Raw genomic sequence first — 10507 nt, 5'->3', positions numbered from 1 at the left:
TTCCTGCAAATCTATCATTTCTGAAAACATACTTTCTAGACCTTTCAAAACAGTCAGGGCCGTGGAACTCAGCTCGCTTACGGAGGAAGAAAGTAATCTTGGTGGAGAGTCTCTCTTTTTTTTTTTCTTTCCACTCTTTCATATTGAGGATTGCTTACAATAGAAAATTTTCCTATTTCATTTGGGGGATCAAAGGGGAATGAACCTAGGATAGGGGATTGGAGGAGGTGATGTTATCATCTGTCTTGTTTTCTTGTCTCCTGCCGGTTGGACATGGATGGAGTGGACATTTTCCTTTTGAAATAACTATGGATTTTTGCTCCTTTATCTGCAAGTTTTTTCCTTCCCCTTTCTTTCATTAATACCAAGTCATAAGACTGGTTTCTGAAGGAACATAATACACTATCTTAGGAGGATAGAATGTTACGTAAGGAAAGCACATCTAGGCTGAAAGAAGAGATGAAAGCGCCCCCTTCTGGCCAATTGGAGATAGCAAAAATGGATGGTGTGGCCGTGCGGAGTCATCTCCCTTCTCCGCACCAGGGAGGATTTAGGAAAAAATCAAGACATACGTGTTGAAACCCAAGAATATCACATGAAGGGCAGTTTGCCCAGGAAACATCTCAGGATGTCTCCAGACTCCTCGGGAAGCACTTTTTCTTTTCTGTGCCGTGGTCAGCTAGAGACAGGAGTGGGCGCTGGGCCCTGGGAGATGAACGTACAGGGGGCTAATGGGTCTCATGACATGCTTCTGGGTGCAGGGGGGTGGACACCCAAAGGGCATGAGCCGAGGGGCTGGTGGGGGCCCCGTGGTACCCTGTCGCACCCCAGGAAGAAGCATGGCCTGGAGTGAGGCAGCCCCGGAGGAGCTGAGGGTCTTCCTGCAGGGTGGGCAGTGCACCACGATGCCCAGCATGGCTGAGGGGTCAGCGGACATCAAGTTCCCAAGAGCAGGGAATCGAGAGCCAGTGGGGACCTGCCCTCCTGGCAATGGCTAATCTCATGCACCATTTGTTCTTCCCCAGCTTTCTTTAGTGGCCCTTGACCTTCAAGATACGGAGGTTGGGATACCTTCCTTATGATAATCTTTCTACATAAGCCCCCAGCCCGCCAAATCATAGAGGTGGAGAGGAAGTGTCAACGTGTTTCGTTCAAAGGCCACCGCAGCCTTGCTGCTCTGCATCCGAGTAGAGCTGCAGCCTGGTGTCTTGACAGGTACCATCGCACCCTCTTAATTTGGGCTCCCAGAAAACAGCCTCTGGGCGGCTTCTGCAGCCATCACCCCCCGGCAGCTGGAGGAATTTGTGTTTGGTCCGAAATGAGAATCTGGGTGGTGATCACAGCACAACATTTTATCTGCAGAAGCTATCAGAGATGAAGCCAGGCTCTTTGCAGCCTGATTTGCTCCCTACAGGAGGAAAATTGCTTCTTTTTCTTTCCTTTTTCTTACCAGCTTCTGTAGCCAGAGGAAATTTGGGAGGGTGATCAGGTTGGTGTGGGCTATGGTTACAATATGTCACTGCAGTGGTTGGAGCCCCCCCCCTTGTCTGATCAAGGCTCATACCTCTGTCTGAAGGCCTCTAATGGCATCCTGGACATATACACAGACACCCTTAAAAGATGTGCCTTCTTCGAAATGGTCTGAAAGCCCACTTCTCAACATCTCCAAAGCCAAGTTACAGCCCCTGAGAGCATGCTTGCATCCCAAAGGCTTGCCTCTTGGTCACCCTCCACCTCCTTTACCTCCTGCATCTTGTCTTGGCCACCCCTGCATCTCTTGCACGCACCCCCTCGGCCGCGTTCAGATACCCTCTCCATATACATCAGCCCATCTCTGAAAATGCTTCAGCGAACAGGATGGATTTCTCTCGGGGGCGGGTCATCTCCAGCTACGTGTGTGGTGCTGCATCTCCTCTTGGCCACGGTCGGGGCACTTTCTCCTCCATTGGATTTGGTGTCTTGTTTTGGAAGGCCTTGCTTCCCAGCTCCAGGGATGAAGGCATCTTTTGGATCAAGTGTTTGGTGGCTCCGCTTGAGGTGGCGCGTCCCTTCCATCAGGAGGTAGGGATTCCAGGGATTGTTTTCCTCTTCTTTTGTGATACTCATGGCCATGGATGATCATTGCTAAGATCCACAGCTTCACTGGGGATTGAAAAATGGTGATAGTATGATTCTATTCTTTATTCTTCCTTCATTACTAGCTGACGTTACCCTTTAAAGAGAAACATTGCCAAATCAACCACTTGGATACATCGAGGTCCAGTTTTCATAGTACAGGCAGAATAGATGCTTGATTCTGTTTCTTTATTTATTAGATTCCAAAAACTGCATTGGTTTCTAGCAATATCCAAAGGTGACTAAGGGGTTTTGTTTGTTTTGGTGTCATTAGAAACCTGTGGATTTAGATGTTTTGGGTGTGCTTCTGTCTATTGTAGGGATCTACATCCATTTGTCCCATCTCAGGCCATTGGGAACCTATTCAAGCTGGATTCTGGTTCATTGACACTACCCTAATGTCCCCAGATTATGGAAGAATAAGGTGTCTGGGCTAACGCTGCCCATCTCCCGTCCCAAACTGAGAATTATCCAAGTTTTAATAGGAAATGATATTTCAAACAACAATTTGGATGCTACAAGAACTTATTACAACTAGGTTGGTCAAGTTTCTCATTTGCTCAGTGGACAGAGGTAAGGTGTATCTATCTATCTATCTACCTATCTATGTATCTATGTATCTATGTATCTATGTATATATCTTTTCTTTCGGGATGAACTACAACCTAAGTATAAACTGAAACTTTCAATTCAAATTTTTCTACCTTCAACAGCTGATCGTCCTTTCTCTGCCTCCCTCCCTCTCTCTGTCTCTCTCTCTCTGTCTCTCTCTCTCTCTTTCTCCCTGTACATGGGAAGGGAGAAGCCAGGTGGGCACCCGGTGAGAGGCACCTTCTACAATCCCGGGGAACAGCTCTCACCAGAAACCAACCCTGCCGGCACCTTGGTCCTGGGTTTCCAGGCTCTGGAACTGTGAGAAATTCACTTTCTGTTGTTTGAGGCACTCAGCATACGGTCTTTTGCTACGGCAGCCAGAGCAGACTAAGATGGCTGCAAAGCCAAAAATACCTGCCACCTGGCCCATTACAGAGAAAGCTTCCTGACTTCTCCTCTATAGAAATGAATGCAACCAAGTCCAAAAATGTTTCCGCAGGCCACCTAAAGCCCACCCAGTGATGCCTCTGGGAATTTGTGGCTCAGGTCAAGAATCCTGTTAGAAGTAGGGAAGAAAGGGCTTGTTATTTCCCCTAGCATTCGTGATGACAGTCCTGTGGAGTTATGTCATATTGTCCCCCGACAGCGGGGTGAGACACATCCCAAGTGCCCAAGTGCACTTTCACAGCTGTTTTTCCCATGAGATCTGACCTACGTTTGTACTTTACTATGAGGCAGTGACATTTATTAAGAAGGTTTTCTGTGCTGTTGGTGTAAATCCTATTATACATCCATAAATATTGATGAGTGTCAAAATAAATGTACTCTCCCACAGAGCTTACATCAATTCAAAACTTCATTGTTCTTGAAGCCTTTGGAAATTCAAGTTTATAAAATCATAAACCACAAGAATTAAAATCTTCGTGATTAAATTGACATAAATACACAACACATGATTCTTGACTGCATCTCGCGGCTGGCTTTATCTTCACGTCTAAAAGGATGTTTTGATTCTTAGCCACTGTATCCAGTACCCGCTGCTGCAAATGTGCATTAGCAGACTTCCTTGGGTGCTCGGTGGATTCATCAGCCATCACCCCATGGGGCTCAGATCCGGGTTGGACTCTGACGTTCGCTCCAGCTCAAGCATCTGGGGGTCAGATGAGGGTCCCCTGGGCCCCAGAGGCCAGTACAGCATGCTCTTCTCCAGGTGAAGACAAAGGACAGAGAGAAGGGTCAACGGCACCCATGTTTCTCCAGTCTTGGGGTCTTGTCTCTCCCAGGAACATCCTACTAATCAAAGCAAATCACCGACCAAGTCCAAAGTTAAGAAATGGGGAAACATTCCTCTTCCTCAGTGGGAGGAATTGCAAAGTCACACGTCAGGGAGCAAGGACGCTGGGAGACGTGGAGAATTGGGGCAGCGAACTCACCAACCGAAGCTACTAACCTACATCCGTCCTGTCCAGCGTGAGTGGAAAGCCAGTCCTTCCAGATAGAGCTGGTGTCAGCATGGTGGCCGGTGCAGGACCCTGCCCCGCTCTGGGGCCTGCCTCGCCGTCAGATCACTGGACGTTCACTGCACAGTTAATCAGCCTCTCTCTTTCTCATCCTCTTGCATCTTTCCCTGTATTTCTCTGAAATAGTTACAAGCCAGAGTTATTCCTGGTTTAATGTTGAGACACCTGTTAGGATCAAAACAGATTAACCGGTCCCTTCTGAGAGGCCTGAGAAAGTTCATCTGAATTTCATGATTTCATGATAACGGTAAGAATCTCTGTTTTAAGAACACTGTACGGTTCAGAACTGAACTTGAAGCACTTAAAGACTAGTTAATTGTTATTTTTTCCAACTTTTTTTAGTAAAAACAAATTTTTACGTGTTGTCTAAATGATCGAATAATTATTAAAATCATGTAATGTCTACATTTAATTAAGATCTACTTATATAATCATATCTTACATTTTCCCCATTTTTCATTGAAATTATGAACTTCTAGAGAAAAAGTGTGTATCCATAGATAGGGCTGAGTTGCTTTAAGCCTCCTTAAACTGTATCCAAGTGCACAAGCAGTGCAGGTAACACCCTTGGCCTTTCATCCAGCTGCGTTCAGTCTCCGAGCACCACTCAGAGAAGGTAAGGCGGATCTTATGGACTATAGGCCAGTGAAGAAACAGGTGCACGGAAATGCCTGGTGAGGTTCACAGACTTTCACTGGGGCTGTCAGCACTGAAGCCCAGTCACCGGGGCAGGGGAGGAGGCGGCTCTCTCCACCTGCTCTGTCTTCAAACAAGAAGGTCTGTGATTCTGTCTGCAGCCTTGTCCCGTTGTCCCTGCCGTCTGCGCCCCAACATCACTGCTCAACCCTTGCTGCACTTCCCACGTCTGTGTTCTTATTTCTATGATCTTCCTCCGCAAACGTGCTTCTCTGAAAATCAGCGCAATATGGTTTCTCACTGAGCTTTCCCAGACTGGCCTATGTCCAAATTGCTCTAACTGCCCACAGAGACTGGGAATTGAGTTTTCCCTCAGCGACTACTCCCCTGGAGCTGGGAACGTGGGGCTTAATTCCATGCACGTCCATCTTTCCCCAAGGCTGCCAGTCCTGGAAGGTTAGGAGCAAACTAGACACTGTCCTTCACCTTCATGGGAGCAGAATATACGGCATGGCGCTTCTCATGCACAATTCTCATAGTTACTTTTCAGTTTACATCAGCGCTACTCCGTCTGTAAGCCTGCTCTCAGCTCCCAGAGAACAGCCACACCTGGTCCCTTCTGCCCCATGGCCATCTGTCCATCTGTCTTTGCTGTCTTCTTTCTGATCAGTAGCTGCAGAAGTGGTTGAGTGCTTGGTACACAGCCCTTCTCTCTTCTTGGTGGGATCATCCAGCTACTTGATTTTAAATATCACCTGTACATTACTTGACCCTGAAACGTATATGTCCAGAAAGGATCACCACTCAACCCTCATTCTCAACGTTGCCAAGACACGACTGCTGAGGTCCCCCAACTGCACTGTCCGCGTGTCAACGTTCCCGTCCCGTTAAGTGGCAGCTCTGTACACTCCCTTGCTTGGGCCATAAACAACCTTTGCTCTCTTTTTATCTTGCCTCATGACCAATCTGTAGGCAGTTTCTTTTAGCTCTAACTTCACAGTATGCTCTGGTTCCCACTGCTCTTCATCACCCTGACTGCAAACGAGGCACCACCCCCTAAATCCCTACGCTTCCAGAGCAGCCCCACAATGTTTCTCCCTGCCTCCACTGGCGTCCTTCAGCTGCCCTCCTTCAGAGGGACGGGGGCAGAGGAAGGCCGTGTGGAAAGCACAAGGATGCGTGGCTTCGTGGGAATCGGCTTCAAGCGCCTCCACTTGCACAGAGCTTACTCCTTCTACTCGATCTGCCTGAGTGTGTCCTCCGCGTGCCCTTCTCTGTCCCCTTTGCTTTTGCAATCACTCTTCTCTCGCTTCACAAAAGAACAACCCAAGTCGCACCCACCCAGATCTCACTATCAAACATTAGCCCACCGTGAAAGCCTCGAGAAACCAGACAGAGGGACAATTCTGTGAGGAGCTCTTCCCGGGGGAGATTCAAGAAAGTGGAAGTCAAAACTAGCTGGAGTGAGAGATCCTGAGACAAGCTCATTTAGCCCATGCTATAAAGTTTCAACAAGGTTAGTGTTGGACCTACAGGTAGACAGATTGATAGGTATGGCAATCTGTCAATTTATCTACCGAATCATCCATCCATTGTAGAGCAAACTATTTTAGAATTATAATCCATGGGCTTCCCTGGTGGCGCAGTGGTTGGGAGTCCGCCTGCCGATGCAGGGGACACGGGTTCGTGCCCCGGTCCGGGAAGATCCCACATGCCGCAGAGCAGCTGGGCCCGTGAGCCATGGCCGCTGAGCCTGTGCGCCCGGAGCCTGTGCTCCGCAAGGGGAGAGGCCACGACAGTGAGGGGCCGGCGTACCGCGAAAAAAAAAAAAAACTAAAATCAAAACCTAAAAAAAAAACTAAAAAAAAAAAAAAAGAATTCTAATCCAGAAGCAAGCAGGCAACAATGTGAACACGTTCATCTGAACCAAGAAAACGAGGCAAGGCTTCCTCTTGTGAAATCAACAAGGACCACCCAAGTGAGAACAAGAGAAGCTGCTCATTCAGAGCTTAAGTTAGTATCCGGGTTATGAAAATAAGGAAACTGAAGCAGAGTGAGGTCAAATACCTTGCTTCAGGCCGTGTAGCTGTAAGTGATAAAGCTGAGACTTGCACAAAAGTCCACTGGCCCCCAAACATAGCACTTTACTCTTAATGACAGGTCCCAAATGACCGTATTACTGGTAAGGGTATGGAAGCCTATTTCACCTCGCTAAATGTAGAAATTCAGTTTTGTTAGTGAATAAAACTCGTTATCACAACATGAAGGAATCTATCAGAAAATAGTCTCACCACAGGTTAACTTCATAACTACTCAGCCAAATATACTTTCAAGGGCCAGTTTCAAGACTTTCATGGAGAGAATGACAGTTTTAGGGGAGAAGGAACGAGGTCTGGGTGGGGACCATTGCTGCTTGACTGGTTCCCATGAGGAATTTCATGTCAGGACCTGCTGAGGATGGAGGAGGGGGCAGCACCCACTGATCCGGCAGCTGAGTCAAGTTTTATGGTGTGATGTTTGAACAACGAAGAGTAGAGAGAAGAAAATAACAAAACCAGTCTACCTATCACTCAGCTTTATTCATTATCAATATTCTGTCAATATTATTTCATCGAAACCCTCATATTTTGAAACAAGATAGATGTTTACTTTTCCGACCCATAAACATAGTCATACGGTTTCTAGGACTAGCCTCAGCTTTATTGATGACCTATGCGCATTGCAGACGCTAACACACTTTTATGTCTGTTGTCTTATTATTTAGCTAGCAGACATCGCCCCAGCTGTGATCTTTCCGGCAGCCTTGCTGCCTTGAGGGGCCATGTGACTAAGTGACTCTCGCTGGGGTCCGAGCAGTGATGTGGACGATCTTGTCTTGCTCCTAAAAGATCTGGGCGTGTGTCCCCTAATCTTTTCTCTTTGTCGTGAACCAAGGAGCAGACTTTGTGCTGGCTCTGGACTTGGCCATGGGGCTGCCCCTGAAAGACACAGGCACAGCTTACTGGCTGAATGACACACACCAAATCCCTTTGTCTCTCTAAACCTAGTTTTCTTCACTTGTAAAATGGCAATCATAGTAACTCAATGTTTGACATCTTTTTTAAAAAAAATAAATTTATTTATTTATTTATTTATCTTTGGCTGCACTGGGTCTTTGTTGCTGCTTGCGGGCTTTCTCTAGTTGCGGTGAGCAGGGGGCTACTCTTGGTCGCGGTGCGTGGACTTCTCTTATTGCGGAGCACGGGCTCTAGGCACGTGGGCTCAGTAGTTGTGGCTCGTGGGCTCTAGAGCGCAGGCTCAGTAGCTGTGGCGCACGGGCTTAGTTGCTCCACGGCATGTGCGATCTTCCCCGCCCAGGGCTCGAACCCGTGAACCCTGCATTAGCAGGCGGATTCTTAACTGCTGCGCCACCAGGGAAGCCCCCAGTGTTTGACATCTTTTAAATCTCAAAGTAGGTAGCCCGACAAGTGCCTGGAGGTAGCTGGCTCCTAATAGGCAATGAGCATTTTACCCCCCAAATGCTTCTAAATACCAGATAACAGACAAAAGCGACTTCAAATGTGGCGTAAAGATTGGAACAATCAAAAATCTCACACCCTGAAAAAAACATCTCACTGGTGCTGAAAGGTTGGAATTCAAAGTTGTCTCACACATAAATCACGACAGCCATTCTTAAAGATTAAGTAAGTGCATTTTTTAGTGACAAAGAGTGTAGCATGTGTATTAAATAAATAGTGGAGGAAAGGGCTTAGCACATTTCTTCTGTGAGCAAATGAAAAGTCATCTCCATTCATGTTTATCTGGGTGTTTTCATGACAAATGAATATAACCATACAGTATCGTGTTCTAAAGAAAACTGTAATGGCCTCTTGTTTAAGTAAGAATAATGTGCCCCATGATTATTAATCTATTTCATCAGACACAATAATTGGGCATTCGAGGGCACATTCTTTAAACTTTATCTCCTTGTCTGTACTCCCCATCCATACAAAGTTTCAGAAGAAACACTTGAACAGATAGTCAAGACTCCATTAAAACCCAAAGAAAAAAAGAAAGCGTAACTCTATTTCAGCATTCCCTGAACTCTAAGACAATGCTATTACCTGGAGGACAAAGTGATAAATCCAATCTGCTTTTCAATTACCACCCTTAAATAGCTGCATTATAAATAATCTTCTCTGATCAGTGGCACTAGAAGTGACTTAAATGATATTTACAACCACATAGATTAGCTCATCTTTAAGAGAAGAGACATGGAACAGGCATATAATACCTTCTTGTAAATATTTTTATTTTCTTAGGTGTTTTTTATACGTTATCTGAAGGGTTTCTTTTATCAGTAACTAGCGAGATTAAGTAAATGCATACTAATATTCTTATTTTTCAAGACTATTTAGTGTAAAAGTATAAATTAGCCTACAAAATTCCTCAACTTTTAAGGGCTTATTCTATGTAATAGATCCACATTTACTGTGTCAACTCTCACAAATTTAAGCTTAAATATCATGATATTTTCTCAATACATTATGAATTAAAAAGTGTTCTCTACTTTTGCCCATGAAATTTGCATTATAATGAACAAAAAAGAGCAGAACTGAGATTGGTCAACTGAATGAATGGTTAAAGTGAGAAATTATTTAATTTGCTAAAATGGAATAAATGTGAAGGCAAGAACTGTGTGTATCAAGAAAGCTTGTTGGATAAGATGGGTTATTTGGAGGAATTTTTTTACGTCCTATAAACAGCGCACCTTACAGAATGCCTGCGAGTCCCAGTTGTTGGGGACACAGTGATGAATGACAAGAAATTTTCGAAAGAGCTTACATTTTAATGTATTTAAATGATCAATGAAAAGATCCGGCTAGTGAGGTGCTATAACAGCTATAACACAGCCGTAAGGGTAGAGGGTTACTTTAGGCTGAGTGATTAGGGAAATTGGTTCTGTGAGCGGATATCTGAGCCGCGTCCTGAATGATATGATACAGGCAGCTAAGAGAAGATGGAGGGAAAGTGCTCCGAGGCAGTTCCCGAGACAGGACCGAGCGTGGAAGGCTCCATGGATAACAGGACGGCCAGGTGGCTAGAGGGCAGTGACTGAGAGGAAGAGTGACGTGACGTGGCCCTGAAGAGTCAGGCAGACTCCAGACTCACGGAGACCATGGAAAGGTTTACATTTTTAAAAGGATGATGGTGAAGGCGAGAGCCGATCTCTACTGAGAGTCAGCTCTGGGAAGGCCCTGGGCTGGGAGCCTTGCCAACTGGAAGACAGACACGCGGAGGCTTCTAACACAGAAGCAAGAAGCAAGTCTCACAAAGGTTAAGGAAGATGCCTAAGAACAAGTCTTTAAATCTCCCTGTTAGAAAATACATAGAGCACAGGAGGGAAAAAACCAAGAAGTTACAAACAGTTTGCAGGACATATATTAAGTTAACCTTAAAAATGAATTCCAGGGCTTCCCTGGTGGCGCAGTGGTTGGGAGTCCGCCTGCCGATGCAGGGGACGCGGGTTCGTGCCCCGGTCCGGGAGGATCCCACGTGCCGCGCAGCGGCTGGGCCCGTGAGCCGTGGCCGCTGAGCCTGCGCGTCCGGAGCCTGTGCTCCGCGACGGGAGAGGCCACAGCAGTGAGAGGCCCGCGTACCGC

Source organism: Lipotes vexillifer, unplaced genomic scaffold (genome assembly GCF_000442215.2).
Source record: "Lipotes vexillifer unplaced genomic scaffold, Lipotes_vexillifer_v1.1 scaffold196, whole genome shotgun sequence".
Lineage (NCBI taxonomy): Eukaryota > Metazoa > Chordata > Mammalia > Artiodactyla > Lipotidae > Lipotes > Lipotes vexillifer.
Note: the sequence above shows the minus strand (reverse complement) of the source record.